Below are 22,852 nucleotides of genomic sequence, written 5' to 3'. Positions count from 1 at the left end.
TCAGAGGCCATAGACCAGAAATCATAGACCAAAAACTTGAGACCATAGACCAGAGACCATATTATAGATCATAGAACTAGAAATCGGAGACCATAGACCAGAGAGACGAAAGACCAGTGATAAACTATGTTATTAAATCATAATTTAATTTTAAAATTTTCTAAGAGTTCTGCTTTCACATTAACTATTGTTTTTATTGTTGCATTGGAAGCTTCTTCTGATGCTATTGCTTTACATTTTTTTTTCTCCGTGTCGACGTTTCTCGTTTGATACTATCACTGATCTCAGCAATGGCGATAACCTCATAACACTAGGCGGCAGGTTATATTATCCAAGCTGATGTAACAAGCAAACTTCAAAGGATACTGGACCGGGCAACCAATGATTAAGAAGCTAAAACCATTGTAGCACAGAAATTAATACTGTATATAGTCGATAGCGTGATCGTTGAACGAACGAACGGATAATCTAGTATTATCAACTTGCTACAATGTCTTCGCTTTTATTTACACAAGAGATGCGTATATATTCGCGAAGAAAACAATTAAATAATATAAATTTCTAAATGTGGGGCCCCCCACATAGATTATTATATTAATAAATTTATATAGAAATATATAAATTTTAAAAATATCGTCTTTTGAGAATAAAACATTATAATATAGAAAATAAAAGGCATATCATATCATTATATAATTAATATTTAATTTTAAAGCGCTATTTTGAATTATATATGAATTATACAGATTATAAATTATTATCAATGTGTATTCAGTAATTCACAGCAGAATTTAGTGGTTGAATGAAGTAGATGATTACATCGATAATCAGAATTTAAAGCCAGAATTTCAATAATTAGATATGAATATAAACATGTTTCAAGCATCTGAATAGAATTCTGTGAGTGTAATTTAGTCGAATGGTTTAACGAATATTTTTTTATTATTTCTTGCTGGCTCAAATAAATTTAAAGCGGGGCAACGACACTATCGCTCATTCGAACAAAACGCAAATGTGTAAAGTAGGCCACACCGACACGACATATTGTCTTCTTACACATATTCACATGAACGTGATTATATTGAAATGTATATTACGAGTAAAATATTGTAGGGAGATCTAACTTTTCGACGGGATATTGCGATTTAATGAGCCACGAACAATCGGCGGTTTTTATACGATGTAGTTTATATTAACAATTAACAGATTTAACGCGATACGTTTTTTATTCCGATAGAAAGCACAAGTTTGTTCTTTAGAATATTTTTCGTAGACTTCGATAATTAATTTTGACGTTTAATAATATCTCGCAGTTTAGTTGGCCGATAAGTTAATCCATTCCAACCCAAAGAAGTTATTGGCCAGTTATTTATAATCCAAGTTGAGCTTGCGGTTATCAGATATAGTTGTGCTCTTCTTCTCTCTAGAAAGAGAGAGAAGAAAATATTGATAAAAAAAATCGCGTTAACGTAACATTCTAGATGATAAAATATTCTAAATGTCATTCGTCCATAATATAATTATAAAATGAGAGAGGAGTAGCCGTTCATGATGCAAATATTCTTAAATACCTCGGGCCATTATTGAGATGATTTTCAATGAATAGACTCATGAATAAATAAGCGCTTTAAGCAAGCTCGCTCGAGATCGTTCAGCGAAAGGCAGTCTGCCAATAATTTCAGGGTGCTCTATCGACATACCGAATTATTCATAATTCACTGTATGTATTCTGAATTGCATTAAATCGAGAACAGTCAGTAGGAGCAACGAAACGATTTGACTGTTGAGATCAAGAGCATCAAATTATTCTGACACCAAGTTGTGTTTTTGCAATTTCATCAAATAATTAACGCATCACGATTTACTTCAATTATTCGATATTTTTCTTGCAAATGGTTCAAAGTTTTTTCAAATAGCAAAATTTGATATTTAGAATATTCCTTAAAGAAGATATCGATCGGTTGTCGTGTTGGACATGTAACGGAAATTCACTCGTTCGTCATAAACACGCTTCGCGAGTGAGCTGTATATAAGTTATTACCTGAAATTTTGCTACGTCCAGGAATGATGAATAATATGGGGCTATAATGTTACATACAACACAGTCTTTCCGTTATACGGAAATTCTGTTTACGGTATTTTCCTGTATCGTAAAATTGCATTTTGATAGAAATTTCTTTCGGATATTAAGAGAAAATATATATTTTACTTTATTTACGTTGTCGAGAATTTATTTACGTTGTAGAGAAATTAAGAATACTGATTTTTTTCTAGCCATCTGTTTAGAATTAATTAATTTACATATTTTATGTCTATGGACCAAAATTAAATATTGAGATAAATTTTCGAGCTTGTTAAATCCCAAGTAAATAGATAGCTTCATGGTGCATTTGCATGTAAGTAGAAAACTTTGCGCGACACCGTTGAATCCCGAAAAACTATAAATCGAATTAGACATGCTTTGTAATTAACGCGTCTTCTGCTAGCTGTTAGCTTAGGGAAAATAAACATCGCTCGAATTAGTAGAACAAATTTCCTTCATTTCCCGGCGGCGTTTCTCTCGCCCTTTCGGATGACTTTCATCGTATGCTACCTCTGGCCTCGAGGATCGAGGAAAGAGGTGTCTGGAAATTTCACCGAGGAGCGTGAACTTTCTTACAAACGTCACGGAAAATTGAATTTTTAAGCGACAGGTCATTTGCGAGTAGTCGACTGATTCTAACTTCGCGCGTTGACTCGCCTGTGTGTATTTTCCGATTTTATTGCGATTTCTGCCCCGCTATTGAACGGAGGTTAATTACACAACTATAATATACATATACGCCGTTACTTAATTGTAACGATTCTTGGAAAATATTGTTGCAATTCTGTACTTAATTCTGGATCGCTTTAAAGCTTTGCCTTAATTTATTTATTCGCAGAGTATTATAAATCGTCATATAGAAACTATAGAAAAGTTACGGTTTTATTTATAATAAAACGTATTTTAAAAATATCGGTATAATTAGAATTTATTCGAAAGAGATATTTCTCCATTGAGAAAGGCGGCGGAAAAGCAGGTAATATTTATCACGTTGAAATGAAAGGGATGACAATTCATCGCACAATGAGAGACGTAGAAATATAAATTGCTCTTTTATATCAATGCACGAAATTTACATCAATCTGCAGACAATTATTTCCATCCCGCGATTCCCGTAATTTATTTTAGTTTTTTACTTGCTGCAATGCTGCCACATAAATTGATGAAATAGACAGGACGGGCAGACAAGAGAATTAATTTCATAAATGACTTCGTTCGGTTAATTTCGACGATATTACTCAAATTTCTTCTATAACGATCGATTCGCGCAATATAGGTAATTGCACATAATGTTGTCCGACCGCATCGATAGTCCGATATCCTTCTTGACGAGCATCGTGACCGAGAATTATAGATATCGAGCGGATGTGTAACACGTTTGCGGAATGCGGTTGATTGTAAGTCGGGAAGCCAATTTGCCAAACTCGAGTTCGTCGCGAGGGAGGGAAGGAGAAGAGGGTAGTGGAGGAGATACCGCAAGAACGTCGCGATGTTCTATTGAAGTTGTAATCGATGTTATTATATACCTATCTGCCGGAGGCGACCGCATATCGTGGATTTACACACCGTGGCATCAGTCGTCTCACATCACCTTTAAACGAGAGAGCGTTAAAATTAATTGCACGCGCGTTATTAAACTCCACGTGAGTCGGCGTGACTAAACTTTTGTGTGCACCCGGTGAATATATATCATTTCTCGAAAGCATTAAACTGAATTTACAGACCCGATGCTTAGTGATGGTGGTACTTTGTAAACGGCAAAAATAGCAGCTTTATTTAATTGAATTAATATTTCGTAGTGCGTGATTTATTCAATATCTCGATATCGACGCTATTGGAATAATGTAAAAAAAGTCCAAAACTGTCGAAGACATTGAAAGAACGTTTGAAAGATTAAAATATTCTTTAAATAATTTTGTGATGTCTTTTCAAGATTTTGTTATCCGAGTATCTGTCTTATAATCGCATTTTTAATAATGAGAATGCAATTTTAATTTCCTTTGCCGCCGAATATATATAGGAATGTTCGCGATGCCTCTGGGATGTTCTTTGTCTATATTCTATACCTTATATCGTAGCAAATGCCGAAAAATTGAATTGCGGTTGGCACGGTCGAGCAGTAAATCGAAACTCCCCGCAGAGAGATCCCGGTACAATCGAACAGACGAACTACGGTAGAGAGAGCGTAAACCATTACTATTGGGCTTATCAAAGTGATTCACGTGACTGGCCGACGGCATTATGCAAATGAGCCATAAAATTATCGTAGCCTTTAGGCATCGCCAGACAGGGGATACCTGAACTTTGCGTTATACGTGACAGAGCACATTGCTGCAACTAGAGCGACTGCTGACGCTAATGCACTTCAGAAGGCAAAGATTATATAATAATTCTCAGTTAGATGATCATGCAAACTGAGTTTGTCTTTGAATTATTATTACTCGCGAGTTCAAGTGTAATATAAATCGCGCGTATCGTAATAATGAATATTAAACCAACAACGAACATGTATTTGAAAATCGATATTGTTATTATCAGAGTAAAATACATACTTTTGTAAACACAGTTTTCTTCAGCGCAAGAAACGATGTTCTCAATTTATATCAGAATAGTAAGATAAATATTATGAAAGCAAATAAAAAAAATATCTTACTCGAGATTGCAGTTTGATTGTATCGAGAGTTGGTTGAAATACAAGAATCGGAGATATCGCGGGCGATATTTATTTCCGATGTTATAATACAGTAACGGAGACGATTGATGATTTAGCTAGAACGGGTGTAAGTGGTGGCAATCTCCGTTCGGGAGATGCCTCTTAGCGAAGTTATCAATGTGTTCATTCTCCTTAACTTGATGCGGAGTATATTAGGAAACAGGAAGCGATTCCTCCAATGGCCGTCGAGAATGTGTCCAGCAAATTTATACGCGCAGACAGTGCAAAGAAAAGGCGGATCTATATCAACCCCTAGAAGAAATTACACAGTAGGTCGAAGAGAGCAATGGTCCTGAAATAGGATGAAAGATTTTCGACGACGATGCTGCGATCGAGTGCGCGCGGCAATCGGATTTCCTGTCATAAACAGAGATCGGCACACACGTGCGGGAATATACTTATACTCTTTAATGTAGCCATTGGTAAACGAACGATTTTTAATTATCGCACGGTAATATCGTTTCACGGTGATGATACTGTCGATAGAAGGAATCTCGATACGCGATATTTCACATTTATACGTTACGCCGTTATTATGCTATATGCATTTAACATCAAAATATGCGGCAAATTTATATTTATACATTCTCGAGAGCAAACTCGAGAGCGAAGTAATATTACTGTATAATTGATCGTTAAGGGGCAAACTCAAAGGCGCGTCATAACTCAACTCCCGCGATAAATCCGCTCGTTTGCAGTCGACACTCGCGCAAATTACAGTTCATTACAGTCCGATGAATCGCCCCGCATTTGCGTGAATCGCATTACGACAGTCTCGGGAGAACTCACGCGTGGCGTTTGTGGAGCAGTCGCTTGAGATACGCCCGTGCGCGCGTTGCAGTTAGACCGCAGCGCGCATTTAACACCCGCGGTAAATACGTAAATACTCTGTGTGCTCTGTTGCAGTCGACGATATAGTTTACATTTTCGGATAAAAAGTTTTCATTTTAGCCCGATTTATTTAGATCGATCTGATCGTCTCTTATCACGCGTAATTTTCGTGACAGATCTTAACTCTTTCACCAACGATTCTATTTACTAGCAGAAATTTTTTTGTGAATTTCTTTTACACCGCGACGTAGATATAATGTATCAGGAATTTTTTAGGAAATTTGTGAGCTAATTATGAAATTTATATATGTCGTTGATTATGGAGATAATTACGAAGAAACTAATTTTCACGCTTATACATATAATACGAAGATTAAAATGTAATGAATGACCAGATTACAAAGTTAATTGGATAAGTTAAATATTCTTGTAGATAAATAGAGTAATATTATTAAAGTTGCAGAGAGCCTAAGCTAATTCAAAATTATATTTATTCGCATAGATACAATTCGCAGCCAACAGAAATTATTATTCGAAATAGCATTTGAGGATGACCCGCCAAGATTTATGTTGCGCTAGTTACAAATCTGTCTCTGTATAAAATAGTGTCAATCGATGATTAGTTATAGCAGTTTTTCGGATTAAAATAGCCTATTTAATTGAATCGATGTATTCGAGACAAAAATAAGTCCATAGTATGTTAGTTATGTTTCGCGCTGCAGTTGGAGACTGTTCGATCTGATTGAATCGCGCTGTCTTATCAGCGTTCAGATATGATCGTAATTCTACAACACTCGACCCATCCTACACCCTATCTTCTTCCGCATCCCCGATATCCGGCGGAAGAGACGAACGCGCGCGCACTATTATGAAAATATCAGAAACCCACTCCTCCTTTGCCGTATAAAACGCGCCGCGACGCCGTAAAGTATCGACAGCGTAACGTAATGCGAGAAATAAAGTGCGCCGTATTATAGTTTATCCTTATAAACGACGCAAAGCTTTTAGATCCTTGATAGCCGTAAACATCGCGTGTGTGGGTCTATACACTAAATATTTCCGCAATACTTTCGGCAGATTGCAGATTTTTCGGCTAACGTATAAAATCGATTTTTGCTTAGCATATAAATTAGATATTTTCGAAAGAAAGTTGTGCAATTTATATTTTTCATTTTTTTCCCATCATGTGACCACATTGAATTTCAAATATTTAGAGATTAATTTATTAATCGTTTAAGTTTCGATTATTTATAAAAAATTTATTAATAGCGCTATTCTCTCTCTCGCTCTCTTCATAATTTTCTTTATGATATTTATTCAGAAAAAGTATGCGATTTCCGTGATATTTTGTATATTTACCTGTAATTAGAAAAATTTTCTAATTTTTTTTAGCTACAAGCAATGTGTTGCGATTTTATTTTATTTACTGATCGTATATAAATAATGTTCTTAGCAATAATCAGCGATAATAATCGAACTCAACTGTACGGTAGAACGTACAATAACAAACGCGCAGCATGGTCCGATATCGGGATTGAAAAATTGCCATTATCGAATTATCCTATATATTTTTATGCCCGTTTGCGTTAATAAAATTAATTATATTTAAACTTGTCGAAATTGTGCGGAACGTAAATATTCTACTGTATTGCGCAATCTCCATTTCTCGGTCTCTGTGACGCGAAAATAGGTTTTGTTGTAAAACATTTTGAAAAGGACACGTTGATTACGCGCGAACGGCGGAATTGTTGCTGCGCTGCAATTGTTTGTTCTCCTTCCTTGATTTTTCACTCAGTCACTTCTCGTTCGTTTCTTCGGCGAGATTGCTCTCTTTCTCGAGAGGAGGCAGCATTCGTGGCGAAGTGTCCGGTGATTTCGAAGAGGATGTATAAAAACGCGATTAAGTTCGATGTGTACCGGATGAGAGAGACTTGGAAAATTCTCGGGAATTATCTGGCTTTGTCGTATATTGAACAGACCCGGGGTTTTTATTTTGCAAAATTTATATAATACTACTGTGTGCCGTTGTACGTAGCCTTTAGGCAAAACTTCCGCGCGCTTTATAGCGAAATGTTTTCCACAAGATACCGTTGGAACTTCACGGATTCCTTCTCTCTTATCCTTGAAAATCTTAATCGAGAGTCGGCTGTACGAGAGAAAAAAGACCAGACGGGAAGATCGGACGATCGTAAATTCGCCGCAAACGACTTATTCGAATGCGACGAAGATCTCGCGCACAGCATTCTCTTTTCTTCCGCGATATTCCTCGCGGGGATCATCAGTGCCGTATCTCGAATACTATTCCCGGAATGGAGTTCTCGGTATTTTCGGTATTGATGCAATAGCTGTTATGGTACATCCGTAAACGCGACTTCCCGCGCTTCTTATTGAGCCTATGAAGAATGATAACGATTCTTGCGGCATCTTCGAATCCTTTGACCCGCTTTCGGCCGTGTCTGTCTCGCACCACGGATCAATGGAAATTCTTATTCACCGCACAAAGAGCGCGCCATATTTTGGATTTATTTCCACACCATCTCGTAGCGACTTCCGGACGCGAACTTTCCGCCTCTCACGAACTCGATATAGCGGAAAATTGCTAGTTTCGCGAAAGTTTTCCCGGGATGTTATTCCATGAGCGACTATCTCTCTTTTATATCGATCCTGATATCGATACGACGACGATTGTTTCCGTAACAAGCGTAATGAATTATTGCGGAATTTCCAGAGTATTTGAAAGAATAATTCTATCTTTGTTAGTGACATTTATTTTGAATTTGAACGTTCCACAATTTCGACAATTTTAAATATAATTAATTTTATTAACGCAAACGGGCATAAAAATATATAGGATAATTCGATAAATTTTCGAAATTATAACAAATTGTTATTTCGAAACAGGATACAGAATTATTTACCAAAAGGGAAAATCGTTAAAATAAATTACATACAAAACATTTTCGCTCTTTTAATGACAGATTTAAAAATAATTAATCATTAATATAGCAAATAATATATTATAGATTTAGCTTTAAACAGATGTAATAGATAAAATAAAATAAAATAAAAATTTGCTTTGCAAGAAGCTGTTTTTTAATTTGCATTTTTATAGTTAGGATTTAATTCAGGCAGAAATTGCTCGCGTGAGGATTTCTCGATGTTATCATCTATTTATGACATAATTTTTTGTTGTCGATTTGCTAATGCATGATAACGAGAGTTCTTATCACGATTCCCTCAATCATCGTAAAATTGCAACGCAGTTGCAAAATTCAGGATTGTTGCTGCTAGAAACAAAGCGATTTGTTAACGCTTAAAATATAGAACATTGCGGAGATAATTGCAAAGCTGTCTCTCAAAGACAACCATTCTGCCCTGGAATTTTCTCAATCAAGGAAAAGAAAGAAAATGCGGGTGACAGGTTTTATCGAATTTTGTAAACAGGAATAAAAGCAAAATTTTGCGTTAAAATCATTTCGGTCGAAAAGAAACCTAGTAGAAATTAATAACATTGTGAATTATCTTTTGGTAGGTGTATTACGCGAAATTCAACTGTAAATGTCATATTATGTCATTTTACATTATAGTTACAGTTGGAAATTTTGTAAAATTTCTCTGCTAATGAAAGTGTGCGCGAACACTATATGCATTCTCGCAGTTTCTCGCCAATATGAATTTATAATAATCTCTGTGGGGGGCGGGGGCAGCTTAATGAGACCAGAGATCATAGACCATAGATTAGAAACCACAGATTCAATCACGAACTCATCATAAATTTTATTTAAACTATATATATATAGGATATGCCTAGTTCATAAAATATCTCTAAAAGATATAAGCAATATTGAACAAAGATAAAATGGTACAAAAAAAATAAATAAAGAATTGTACGATAATAATTTCTTTTAACGTGTCAAAAAATATTGAAAGATATGGAAATGGTAATTTTGAAAAATTGAAACGTAAATGTGCGCATTTTGCTATTGCGATATTTAATTTTTTTGAATTTTAAAAAAATAATATTACAATGCACAATTATGCACTTAGCGAATATTTCTTAAGTAATATTATGGAGCAATTTGCTTTTAAGATAAGCAGATGCGACGGATAGATATAAGTTAGAAATTAACCTGCGTCGGCGTTTGCGGTTTACATAAAGCGCGCGTAAAGCTCTCTTTGCATGCGTACTTTGCTCGCTTTTGAAGCAACATACTTAGTAGTTGACTGCACGTGAAGTAGCAGAGTTTTTAAGTCGCGTGAAATTTCGCACGAATCTTGCTCACTGGAGCCGATTACGTTTCCTCAGAAAGAGAGAGGAAAATGATCGAAAAGTGCATTAGTTCGACGACTATGTCTTGGTTTATTGGTTATCGAGTTATCGAACTTGTTTGTTTAATCGTATATATGTGCGTGGTTTCACGCACGACGATTATGCGCGACTTTTCGATTTTAAAGAGCGCGCATGCGTTTGTATATTGCTCCATCTCGTCCGTCTTATTATTCTATAATTTAACAAATATCAGAAGAGAGATTCCTGCTTAGGGACAGAAAACTCAACAACATATACAGATAGACCCAAAATACAAAACAACATCGAAACGAGTGTCGAACATTGGAATGAAATCAGTGTGTGTCCAGCCACCTGTCGTACTTCGTCTGTATGTGGAACGGTTGTTTCGCCGACTCTGCAACTTTTACTGCAGAATGACAAAGCATAAAACTTGCATGCATCGTCGCGCACGCGGTCGCAACATTTGCATAAGTGTCAACAAGTTGCTTGAAAAATGTAAGACGGATGATGTAGTAAAAATAAGAAAAAAAAGGAGAAAATCAAAATTTCATGGACTTTGCGGGATACTTGTGAAAAACTTTACGGGTCAAGAGGTCACTTCATATATTTTTCAAAGATTTTATCTTTAAAATATCTTTCATACATCTAAAACACTTTGTTTAAAAAAAATGCAATTTTTATAAAAAGACATTGCAGTAATAGTGTCCAATCTTTGCCAGATTTTTTAAAAGATTAATAAAGTATAGATTAAACTTTCTAAATATTTTTAATCATTCAAGAATGAAAAAGAATCAAACAATTTACAATATATCGAAGGATTAATTATACGCGCGGAATCAATTCTGATGGATACATAACGTGCTCCGCTTTGTCTAAAAAATATCTCAATTTATCACGGTTAATACGGCATTTTACTCGGTAGTAGAATTTTTAACCAATTTCATCGCCCACACACTGACGAATGAAGAAACGCCAGTCCGATGAATCGGGTTCTTCCGAAAATGCGGCTCATCATTTAGACGCAATCCAACGAAATCCGTTTCTTTCAAGATAAAGTGAGGATAGCGCGACACGCCCAAGTTATACAAAAATCAATTGTAAGCGAGTCGGCTCGTTCTAACAATCGCGCCAACAATGTAAGAGCACAAAAGACCGGAGAGATAGACCAGAGAGAACATGGACCAGAGAGACCAAAGACCAGTGATAAACTATGTTTTATCTGTATATGTATATATAAAAATGTAAGATTTAATAACATAGTTTTAATTAGCGGATAAACGCTTAGAAACTAGTATTTTTTTCTCAGATATATATATATATATATATATCTGAGAAAAAATATATTCTAAGCGTTTATCCGAAGAGAAAAATGTTTATAGAAGAAATATTCTTTACATTCGTAAGGGGTATCGGGTAAACGACATTGAAATATCCTATTCGAAACGTCAGGGATGACGAGATAATTCGTTCGTAAGTACCAAGGGGTTCTGGGAAGCAGCAATAATTCGAAGGGGCCCGCAAAATGCTGAAAATCATTACTATGCCTACCAACTGCCTCCAAGAAAATTGTTGACATAATACGTTTCGAAGATGCCGCGTCAACTAGCTCCCTTGAGGAGCTCGTTCGTGACGATTCGTCCCTTATGATTCGACGTGACGTCGATAAAAAGAAACGTACATCGCGGTGGATGAATTGTAACGCGGGATTCCGCGGGATAACCCGGCGCGATATTATAAAACTGTCGTAACATACGGCGATCATATCCCTCATCCCCTTTTGCCCGCCTTCTAAATCTAACGTCGTCTTTGAAAGATGGCGACCAAAACAGACATCTCCGCGCTGTATGTGGCGATCCCGGAACGTTTGTCACGTCTGTCAGTCGTTCGGAAATTTATATTCCCTCGAAGATCACCTATGCGTACCAGGCCGTCGGTGCCACTGATTGTCTCTAAAATCCATGCTTTATGCCAATTTTACGAAAACGAAACGCCGCCGAGCTTTTCAGAAAGGAAGAAGCTCTTCCACATTTATTTGGACTTCTTCTGCCTTTCCTAATCGAATCAAAATCGTGCCCTGTTCGATTTTTCGCGTAATATATATATATATATATATATATATATATATATTACGCGAAAAATCGAACAGGGCACGATATACATATATATATATATATAATAAATATTATTTCCATATTTGAATGATTTAAATGAGAACAATTTTAAAGAGAATTAGAGAGAAATACATTTGATATAAATTCTATATAAAGTTTACATTAAAAAAACATTTTTTGAGAACGCCAGCTTAATATGAGACAATAGACAAAGAAATCACAAACCAGAGGTCATAGACCAGAAATCATAAATCAAAGACTAGAAACCAAAGACTATATAGTATAGGTGTAGACCATAAAGCAAAGATCGTGGACCACAGGAAAAAAAAAACGAGAGACCAGAAACGAAAAACAAAAGACTATGTTAATTAATTAAAAATTAAATCATTCGCCATGCACAAAAGATTAAGGTCCGGCAAATTTCGCGTGTCATAATTATGTATATTACGCACAATGCTGCACGGATTCTATTAATTGCTTGTTGCGTATGACGTATGAAAAGAACAAATTGAACGTTTGAGTTTTCAATGCTCCCGTTCATTTACGTCTATAATAATTTTCACTCGACGTGTGTGACATGAACAAAGAATTATAAATTATGGAAGATTTTTACCTATAATATAAATACCAATTTAATTATAATTAATAATTATATAAATATAATTATAATTATATTTCTCTCACTTTAAGGATGATTTCCCGATACCAGTCAGACGCGCATTTCTTCTCGATAACAGAGAGAAAATATCGAATGGTTCGCTGTACTCTCGAAAGGTGCGATGAGATGGTAATTGAATGGAGGAGAGGAAGGAGGGACGCTAAAACGGGGGTAGTTCGCGAAAGTATAATTAAAAGTTGGCGACCTCGACGATTTGCGCGATTTCACGAGCACACATACACGTGCACATACCGAATCACACGAAGCCACATGTGCGACACGTGCAATGTACAAACCTAACGACTCTTGGGGACAGATCAAGTGAAGGGAATGAAGAGAGAATTTTGTAGGGGCCGCTGAAGGAATGACTGCAGTCATTCACTACGACGCGAGGAGATAGGGTCGTTGTCGGGTACAGGCATTAGGAGGACTGGATTGAATTGGATTGACATTACCGTACGGTTCCAAGTTCTGTTATATCTTATATCCCTTGAGAAATCAGCACAGTGCTGCCAGTAGCACTGTCCGAGGACTTCTCGGACATATGTGTACAGGCGCGACCGCTATTACTACAAATATCGAGATCTACATATATAATATATATAATATAAGTACATATAAGTAAATAATAAATAAATAAATAAATATATATACATTTTGTTTGATGGTAAATACGTACATATATAAATACATATTTGCCATCAGACAAATACTGTGACAACATTATGCATCGGCGAATCTCTCTATCGATTTATGACAATTTATAAGGGGACGAGGAGTATTAATTTTTGCATATAATCCGCGTATTAATTGTGATTCAACTTTGGAATAACACAAATTCTACTGTTGTCAAACTTGCAGAATAATTCAAAACGAAAAGAAAATTGTAGGAAATTTAATATTAACGAGCAAGAAATAATAAAGCAAGATGAGGGTCAAGTTATATATACATTTCAATCTATAGTATATAAGATACTAACGGTGATGCGAATAATTACTGTGCATTACGAGAATGCATTCCCACGGGAGGGAGAAAGGGGAGGCGAAGGAGAACCTTCTGGTTGCGTTGCATAGCCGACGTAATTCCTTCCTTCCAAACGGACTTACTACGTACCGTCTGCGCCGGATGCGCGGCCTCCACCGCAGCGGACTTAACTCTGGCGTGGCCAGTAATCGTTAGATCGGTAGCACACCTCGGGGCGAATCACGGCTCGGCACGAAACGTTTCATGGTTTACAATTTTCGATATATATATATACATATACAAACGACCACCACATCTCGGCCCGCGCGTTCTCTCATCCCCTTTTAACAGTCGCGCGGTGCGTTGGTGTGTTAACATCCATCGATTATTCGCATAACTCGCGGAACGCGCCGCCTAATGGCTTATTATTATCAGCCGCGCGAAGGGGATGAAGTTGTAGTGGATCGGTATCGTTGTATCATTAGCGGTCGAGGGCTTCGGAGGAGAATTAAGCAGGGAGTCGGCCCCCTTCTCGCCGCTGAGTTACCAAGCCGTATGCTTTATTCAAATCGTAATCGCCCACTTACGGTCCGGTGCTTTCGCGAAATAACCGCCGGTTCTGCCGATGTTTGCAATCACGCTCTCGCGCCGCGATAACGGTCACGTCGTTAGAGAAACGCCGGCTGCCTGAGAAAAGTGGAAGAAATGTGCGATCGTCGGGGGTGTGTTTAAGAAAATAACGAGGTGGAGAATCTCTGCGAGAGAATTCATATCTCAATTTAAAAAAGAAAAAAAATCTGGCGAAACTTTGATATCCTTATATAGATCGGTTGGAAATAGAATTTTATCGAATCCATCACGAAGAGGTAAAGCACGACGCGACGTTTATCGCGGGCGCGTTTATCGCCGATAATTTCGCGAGAGCGTTAATCGCGCGTGAACTGCGACTACGAGATACTCGTTGGAGATATTAAGAGAGCCACTCTCGTTATTGCGGCGGTGAATAACTCGGGCACGAATAATGCGCCGCAGAATTCTCGACCTCTCCTTCTAACCGAGCGAGATGCGCGCTTTCCTGCCCGGGAACACATTACACGATTGTTCAGAACAAAGAGATCGCGTTGGTTCTTTATTAAATTCCTGAGAAATGCTTCTCCGTTACGTCATACCTCGAAGCGTTCAAAGTCTGAGGTACCGCGTTGTTCAATCGCGTAAACCCGTATTGGTTTAACAATGGACAAGGATAGAGATCAGGCTGAACAAGAGAGAGAAAGAGAGGGGGAGATGCGAAGGGGCGCGTTCTTAGGTTTTCAATATTCATTGATCGATAGCCTGCGGTTGTGGTTCATACTAGGAAAAGAGAAAGAGCAGAGAAAGCTTCATTTAGAAATTTAGGATACGATATGCCAGAGCTTGTCCTCGCGCTAAGAGAATCTTAAATCGCAAACTTAGGGCAACAGGTTTGATAGCGTAAAGGATCCTATCGGGAAAAGGGGTGTTGAGCCATCGGACATCCATTACTCATGAATCGCGGTCCATAGCTGGAATCCTTGCAATTCCGTGACTGTCGAGCTGGCTAGATGAAGAGGTGGCGGACTCAAAGGCCAAAACAGATTACGCACCCTGATGGCGTCGTTCTAGATGGCCGAGTATGAAACTACTACACCGTGAAAGATAGAGAGAAGGGGGGGGGGAGAGAGATATGAATATAATATGGTTTAATGATGTAATTACGTTGTCTCTGTTCCTCTCGCCATAGTAGAAGCTTAATTGTAAAGCCGTTGCTCTTAGCAGATTCCGTATACTTAAGCATATACGAGGACGACGATGCCGTTTCATAGAAAAAATTTAAACATTTTAAAAAACTATTTTTTGACGGTCGCCAGAAAATGCTCTCGAGTGTCAAGAAGATATTTTTATAGAACAGCAAGATGTTATTTTAAGATGTGAAAAACAATTCGCTTTTGTCATCTTTACATTCTTATAAATCAATTTATTTTTGCATGTCTATTTATAAAAAAGTAACGGTATTAAGGAATTGTATAAAAAAACATGTTGGGACGCGCAAACAATTCTTGTTTTATCACATTTTTGGAAAAGATGCAAATCGTCTTTTTCAATAAAACTCGCGAAAATATGTCACGAAAATCAAATTAAAATATCGAATATTTTATATCTATCGTTATAACACAAAATGTTAAAACGATTAACGAGAATAGATAGAGATCATACTAATAAATTCGCTAAATAATTTTACGAATATTGTATATACGAACCGTCCACTGTACAAATTAATATTGTATTTCAAGTTTTATTCATCCCTATTTTTCGCAAAAATCTCTCTTCGTTGCCTCATGGGAATTTGTTCCGCAGAGACGAGAAAAAAAATCTGAAACACATGTGAACGTGGGGAACTTCTTTTCCGTGGGCGATTGTGAAGACAACGATGGTGGCGACTGGCAAGATATAGGGACGTCAATGATGATGAAAGAAGATGACGCGGTCGGTATAATGGAGGACCCTCGAGGGTGTATACATGGGAATATATCTGCATAAAAGGGTTGTTGAGGTGAGTCAGCAGCTCTAGGCGATATACGGAGACGAAGCGAAGCTAACTTGTCGTGGCTATAAGAGAATATATAAAGAAGAGCATCAGGGACGTACTTATTCCAAAAGAGAAAACCAGAACTCAAGAATTCTGGTTAGGACGCTGAAGGGGAAACAAAGAGAACGCGCGTTGACGAGTATTTACGCCTTATAGAATGGACCAAAGGAGATTCATTCATCCCGCAGTTAAGAATTGTTGTCGTGAAGGACTTTACGAGTGTCAGAGGGGCTCGTCAGATAGGCACGCGCGTTAGAGATACCGATTTTTCGTTTCGTTGCCACCGCCGCCACGTCAAATTACGGTCTCATTTGATTACGTCTTTCTGCCGCTGTTTATGGAATTGGAACCCTACTCGGATAAATTTGCAATGTCGCCGAAATAGAAAAACCGCCGCGAAATAAAAAATCTCATCATGATCTGATATGATCGTAATATCGCGGGGAATAACCGGAACATCACTGATAGTCATTAAAACGCATATAATATCTATGTACTTTTTTAACTAATAATTTATCAGTTAAAAAATCCTGCGCTAAATTTATCTGACATTCGCTGAAGAGAAAATAATTTTCTTAACGAAAATGATAAAATATTTTCCCAAAATTTAATTAGAATTACTATAAATATTATTAGTAGGTATAGGAAAATCGATTAGTTATTATAATTTTATAAAGTAGTAATATCAGAAATTATATTATAGTCGGAACATATTCACGGATATTTGTGACTCCTTTATTGGACCGCAATCCGCGTAAGATCCCCAATCAGTCGACGGAAATAGCGTCTAGATCGGGAATGAGATTTTCCGCGAATCAAGCCGGATCGTTCCGCCTTCCCGAGTCAGATGCGTAATCTAAATTTCTGCCAGCGCTTTAGAACTGCGGATGGAACCGATTTTTGCTTAGACCGACAGAGTTAACTCTGCGCCCGCCGTCTTCCGCAACGTTGAACCTCGCTAATTAGCGATTTCGCGGTTTTCCTTATCCGTATTTTCTCTATTTTCTCTAGGTCCTCAAGTAACCTGGAGTTTCCAATCTTTACAAGTTTCTCACAGAGCGCTTCGTTAGTTTGTCAATCTCGGCAAGATAAATGCGCTTTCGTCCGCGAAAAAGAGCTCTTTAAAAGACAGACTCTACAGTTTAATTTATTAACATAACTTTCATAATCTTAATCTTAAAAAAATGAAAAAAATAATAGACAAATACAAAAAAAAGTATTTCTACTCGTACATTTTTACGTTAAAAAATGATGTTTCGTCCAGCATATCTGTAACTGAATAATCTTACGACGCAGGAAGTTACAATATGATTAGCTCCCAGATAATCTCCCAGAAACATTAATCAGAAACGACTGTTTGATCAAAATGCTTGTTTGAAACGAGAAACATGATCGTCAGGACACATGCAATCGTCGCATTAATAACCAACGATTTCTTTTGAATCTCATTCGTAACGATAATAATCATTTATGTCAAAACTATCGAAAGCGTTTTAAATGTTTCTAATAAGAAAAATCTGATGATTTTATCAGTCTTTGAGAAATTTGTAATTTTTATAATTATAATCAATTATATATATTAATTATTGCGCACAGATAGGTAACTTTAAATAATATATTTTAATTAATCAATAAATCTAAAATATGCATTGTATCTCTTTTACCGAGAAATATTTACCTATGCCAGAGTGTTTAAAAATTTGCGTTTTTTTTTTTTTTCACGAATTTAAATCTCTGTCGTCGCGAGATTCTCGCGTAGATTAAAGCGACGACGAAATTACGCAGCCGTCTCGGGGGTCGCTTCTGAATGGCGAAACAATTTGCTACTTCAGCAGTCCCGGCTGACGGCGGCTGACTGCCCCGTTGGAAGATACTCTTCTTTCGATCCGCGTGAACAATACCGGCCCATTAACAGATGCAATCTGCAGCCGCTAATACTCGGCACCGGATGATCGCCCGCTCGCGATAACGAGCAACTAGGTCGACGGCCGCGTTCTCCTCGCTCAGCTGACGTGAAAAATCATTACGTCTTTCACGAGGGTGGGTCCGGGAGCACGAAACAACGAGAAAAGGGGAACGCGAAAGGTTCGTGCAGCGTGTCCGGCACGTTTGCTGAACTCAGCGATATTCATTATCAAAAGCTGAAATAACTTGTTACTTAACCAAAGCATCATAAGAGACATAAATAATATTCAAGTTGTGAGCGATTAAAAACGAAAAGATTTTTGACAAATTGCGCTTATCGCGAATGCAGTAGATAGTAAGTAAAAACATATTCTTCAAAGTCAATTTCAAACGAAAACTCAAGTTGAAAATATCGAGATATTTATAAAACCAAGATTTCAAAAACTTCGGAAATATATGTCATCTAGTTAAATTATGATAGAAAAAAATAGTTCCAGTTCTCTCTCTTGACAAATACTATCGCTATCATTCTTGCCGAACACATTATACAAAAAGCGAAAGAGAGAACAATACGAGGGAGAGAACAAAGGACAGCAGAAACTTGGATCACGACGTTGCGGGAGAGATATAGAGAAAGAGGAGAAGGAACGAAGAGGGGCGCGATTTTAGTCGGCGACGATAGAACAGCTTTGCATAGTCGGTCTTTTCCATACGTCTCGAAGTTTCTGCATCCATTTTCCGCTCTCCCCCGTTCCTTCGTTCCTTCGTTCCTCCTTCTCTTCTCACAATGTATTGGTTTCTCGAGCGTACATTTTCCGTCCACGATTCTCTCCATATAAACAACCCGGGAAAAGTAACCAAACTTCGACCTTTGACAGTGTAAATAGCGCGAAACGACCAGACGACTCGTCGGTTCACAAAGAAACCATCGGACTCACTTATCCGACACGCGGACGCGTTGGTGTGTCGATATACAATATATTACGCGTGTGTGAAAAAGAGATCGGTGGACGCGATGTACTTGGACGATCAGATGAGAGCAACCAAAGGATGAGTAAAGAGACCTGAGTAAAGAAAAGGGTGGAAACGGGTAAAAAAAATAGTGACGACGGTGGTCGATTTGGGAGGCTTTAAAGAAGAGATAGTCCAATTTTGATTAACCCTTTAACATCGCTTTAACGTTCCATCATCATCAGCGATATCTTGTGATGCGGAGTTCTATCTCTAATGGAAATGCTCATTCGCGCGCGAATAGGTAAGGGCAAATCTTCCCATCTGCAGCGCGGATAGCGATATCGCGAAGTCAAGAAATAAAGAGATAATTGATATCGAGAGGTTAAGCCAACCATCGAAATACTTCCGATATAGTTCCGGGCGAATAAATTTCTCGCGAAAATGATAATGTGATCCTTGATTATTCTTATTATATTTTCAGAAAGGATTTTTAAATCACTCTCTTCAAATGTATAATGTCAATGTAATGGCATAATTAATATTTTGATTAAAACAACAACGCTATTATTCGATAACGATATCAAAATAAAAAAAATATACTGACTTTTTTTACACATGTATCATTGTGCGAAACTTGATAGTTACGAGCGGTTTCTGCGAGAGAAGTGGACGCGATATCATTAAAACATGTACGCACATGCATAGTATTAAAATAAAGCTTTTCATGCATAAAAACCTTTTTATCAAACATTATTAGTCACCGAATATGAAATGTATTCACGACGATATACCGCGCAATGTATTTTATGTGAAAATTCTTTTATATTAATGAACAAAATATGATTCGGCAAAAATAATCAAAGATTTTATTAGCATAAAACTCAAATAATAATCGTTATTATTTTATGATTAATATTATAAAAAAAAATAAATAAAATGAAATAAATTGCAATTTATATTATCCATGGATAATTAAAATTCCTATTTGACTTTGCGTCACAATGTTTTACAAGATATACATATAAAACAAATACAACACATAAAAATTACGGAGTAATTATCGGTCTCGCGTGTTTGTGTACGCTTAACACAATTTGCCGACAGTAATTATCTTCGTAAATTAGAAAGTGGTAAAAAAGAACGCGCGCTATATATATCAGTCAAACGCGCATTTCTTCTCGATAACAGAGAGAAAATATCGAATGGCTCGCTGTACTCTCGAAAGGTGCGATGAGATGGTAATCGAACGGAGGAGAGAAAGGAGGGACGCTAAAACGGGGGTAGTTCGCGAAAGTATAATTAAAAGTTGGCGACCTCAACGATTTGCGCGATTTCACGAGCACACATACACGTACACATACCGAATCACACGAGCCACATGTGCGACACGTGCGATGTACAAACCTAACGACTCTTGGGGACAGATCAAAGTTAACCGATTGGCAAGTACAACCCGCACAACGACGAACCGGCGATGCGACGATGCGGTACGGACTGCTTCAGTTTTGTAACTAATTCGTTATATTTAAGTTTGAATAGCGTAATCTCCGGGAATTCTAGTTTCATAATTGTCAAATGGCATATCCAGAGGGGATAACCGTCGCCTAGTCTTCATAAGGAACTCATCATATGAATTGCCACCGTTAACGTGGCGCTGGTACTCATTTGAAATGATTGTTTTCCACGTTTTGCGTAATGAGTAACATTACACCAGGACGTTACAGCGGGCGTTCGTTGTTTCACTGGTCGAAAAAGTCAGGGGAAAACCAGTTACAATTTACGCGTCAAGTTGGCTTAATTGCACGCGATATATATTGTTCAAATGTAATGTATTACATAAAAATTACATAAATAATAAGTATAAAATTACACAATAAATAATGAAAACGTATACATTTTACACTTATTATTTATGTAATTTTACATATTTTTATGTAATACATTACATTTTTTTTTACAGTGTAACCCATTCATTTATGTTAATTAATTACTTAATTTACGTTAGTTAAAATGGGGTTTTAAAAGTTATTTTATATAATTTTTTTGAAATGTGAGAACACAAGCTTAATATGAGACCATAGACCAGAAATCATAAATCAAAGACTAGAAACCAAAGACCATAGACCATAAAGCAAAGATCGTGGACCAGCCTCTCGATGCTACGAATATAACGCACAACGCGAATCTTGACAGCCAATGAGCATCACAGAAAAGCGACAACAAGGAGAAAAGGATAAATTTAGAAAAGGAGGATATATTTTGCATTTTCTTCAAATTTATAATTCGTGGTGACGATGGGTGGGAATACAAACTAGAATAAATAATATACGTTTCTATATTTTGAGATATTATTATATGATATATATGATATTATTATACTTTATTTTTTGTAAAAGAATGTGCCTATATATTGTATGTTTTGTGGCTCTATTGCACTATTGCGTTACTGAGAGTGAAACACACAAGAAATGTGTGTACGTATCTTTTATCGTACCGAGAGGGCCGATGAAAAGCGATCTCGACGAATAAAAGTAAATGGTTGGCCCACTCATTGCACCAATTGGCGCGCCCGTTTAAAGACGCGAAGGATTTAAAGAGGGTTCGATTGATGATATGTCGGAGGGGAAGAAGTCCGGTTCAGTGAATTTGCTGACGGTCAAAGGATTGTTTGTATATATATTTTAATACTTTAAATTTAGGCTGAAAAAAAAAGAGAGGGACCAGAAACGAAAAACAAGAGACCGTTTAAAGTACAGCGCGTTTAATTCGGAAAGGAAGACCTCCTGTTTCCGTTTGTGCGCTTAAGTGAAAAGTTGGAAATATCTATTCGACAGAGTATTTTATAATTTATCCTGTAAAGGAGTTTCTTGGGATTCTTCTTTTCGTGTGCTTTTCGATAGCCGCCCTCCGCCAAACTTGCATCATTGCATTTACGAAACATTTCGCAACGCTCGCAGTGCTGAAATTCTAAACGTTGCTGCACGTTGTTCATTTTAAAAAACGCAAACACACTACGAAGATATTTTAATTACGCGACTAAATCGGCTAAATATAAATATATTTTTGATTGAAATATTAAGACTATATTTATATGTATATATTGAATTAATTAATAATTATTCTGTTTTAATTTACACTGATTTAAAACGATGTTGAAACTTGGGAAGATTATATTAAATATTAATAAATATCAATAGATACATAAAACATCAATTAAAAATATTAATATTAATTTATTATTAATTTTTAATGTCTTCTACGGATATATATCTTATTATATATTTAAATTACTTTTAAATATGTATTTGCTCGATTAGTTTAATCGACTTATGCACACGTATAAATTTACTGTGACATTACAAATTAATTCTTGCATTGGTACATTTCTGAAATATACAGATCCGAGAAACAAATGAGACGGATGAAAGGTTTCGTTACGTCGCGGAATACGAGGGAGAGAATTTTCTCAATTTCGCTTATAAAAGCGTATAGTCCATATGAAAATTTCAATAGTCGTTCCGTCTGATAATTGGGCAGCGGAGCATTTCGCGCGGAGAAATCGCCTAGAAATTGCAGAGAATACGGCACAATCTTACAGTCTGTCGACTGCGTTTGCGCGAAGGTTATTTCAGCCGCAGCAGCTTATTATTGGATTTTCGTCAAGTTCGAAATACGCATTTAATAAGATTATTTCAAACGCCGCAAATATACCGCCACGCCCTGGAGTCGCGTCTCGG

At 36.9% G+C, this 22,852-nt stretch overlaps 1 protein-coding gene and 1 long non-coding RNA gene across 6 annotated transcripts in view; one reads left to right on the top strand and one right to left on the bottom strand.

The window, feature by feature from the left end:
- The window catches only part of LOC145940315 (opioid-binding protein/cell adhesion molecule homolog), a 240,318-nt gene that overhangs the window by 112,640 nt on the left and 104,826 nt on the right, over window positions 1–22,852 (top strand). The gene's annotated exons all lie outside the window — the stretch shown is intronic.
- Window positions 1–22,852, bottom strand: part of LOC145940323 (uncharacterized) — a 211,373-nt gene that overhangs the window by 178,361 nt on the left and 10,160 nt on the right. The gene's annotated exons all lie outside the window — the stretch shown is intronic.

This window comes from Prenolepis imparis, unplaced genomic scaffold (genome assembly GCF_030444845.1).
Source record: "Prenolepis imparis isolate NDT839.2.m4 unplaced genomic scaffold, iyPreImpa1.0 SCAF_9, whole genome shotgun sequence".
Lineage (NCBI taxonomy): Eukaryota > Metazoa > Arthropoda > Insecta > Hymenoptera > Formicidae > Prenolepis > Prenolepis imparis.
This window is presented reverse-complemented; position numbering and strand designations above follow the sequence as displayed.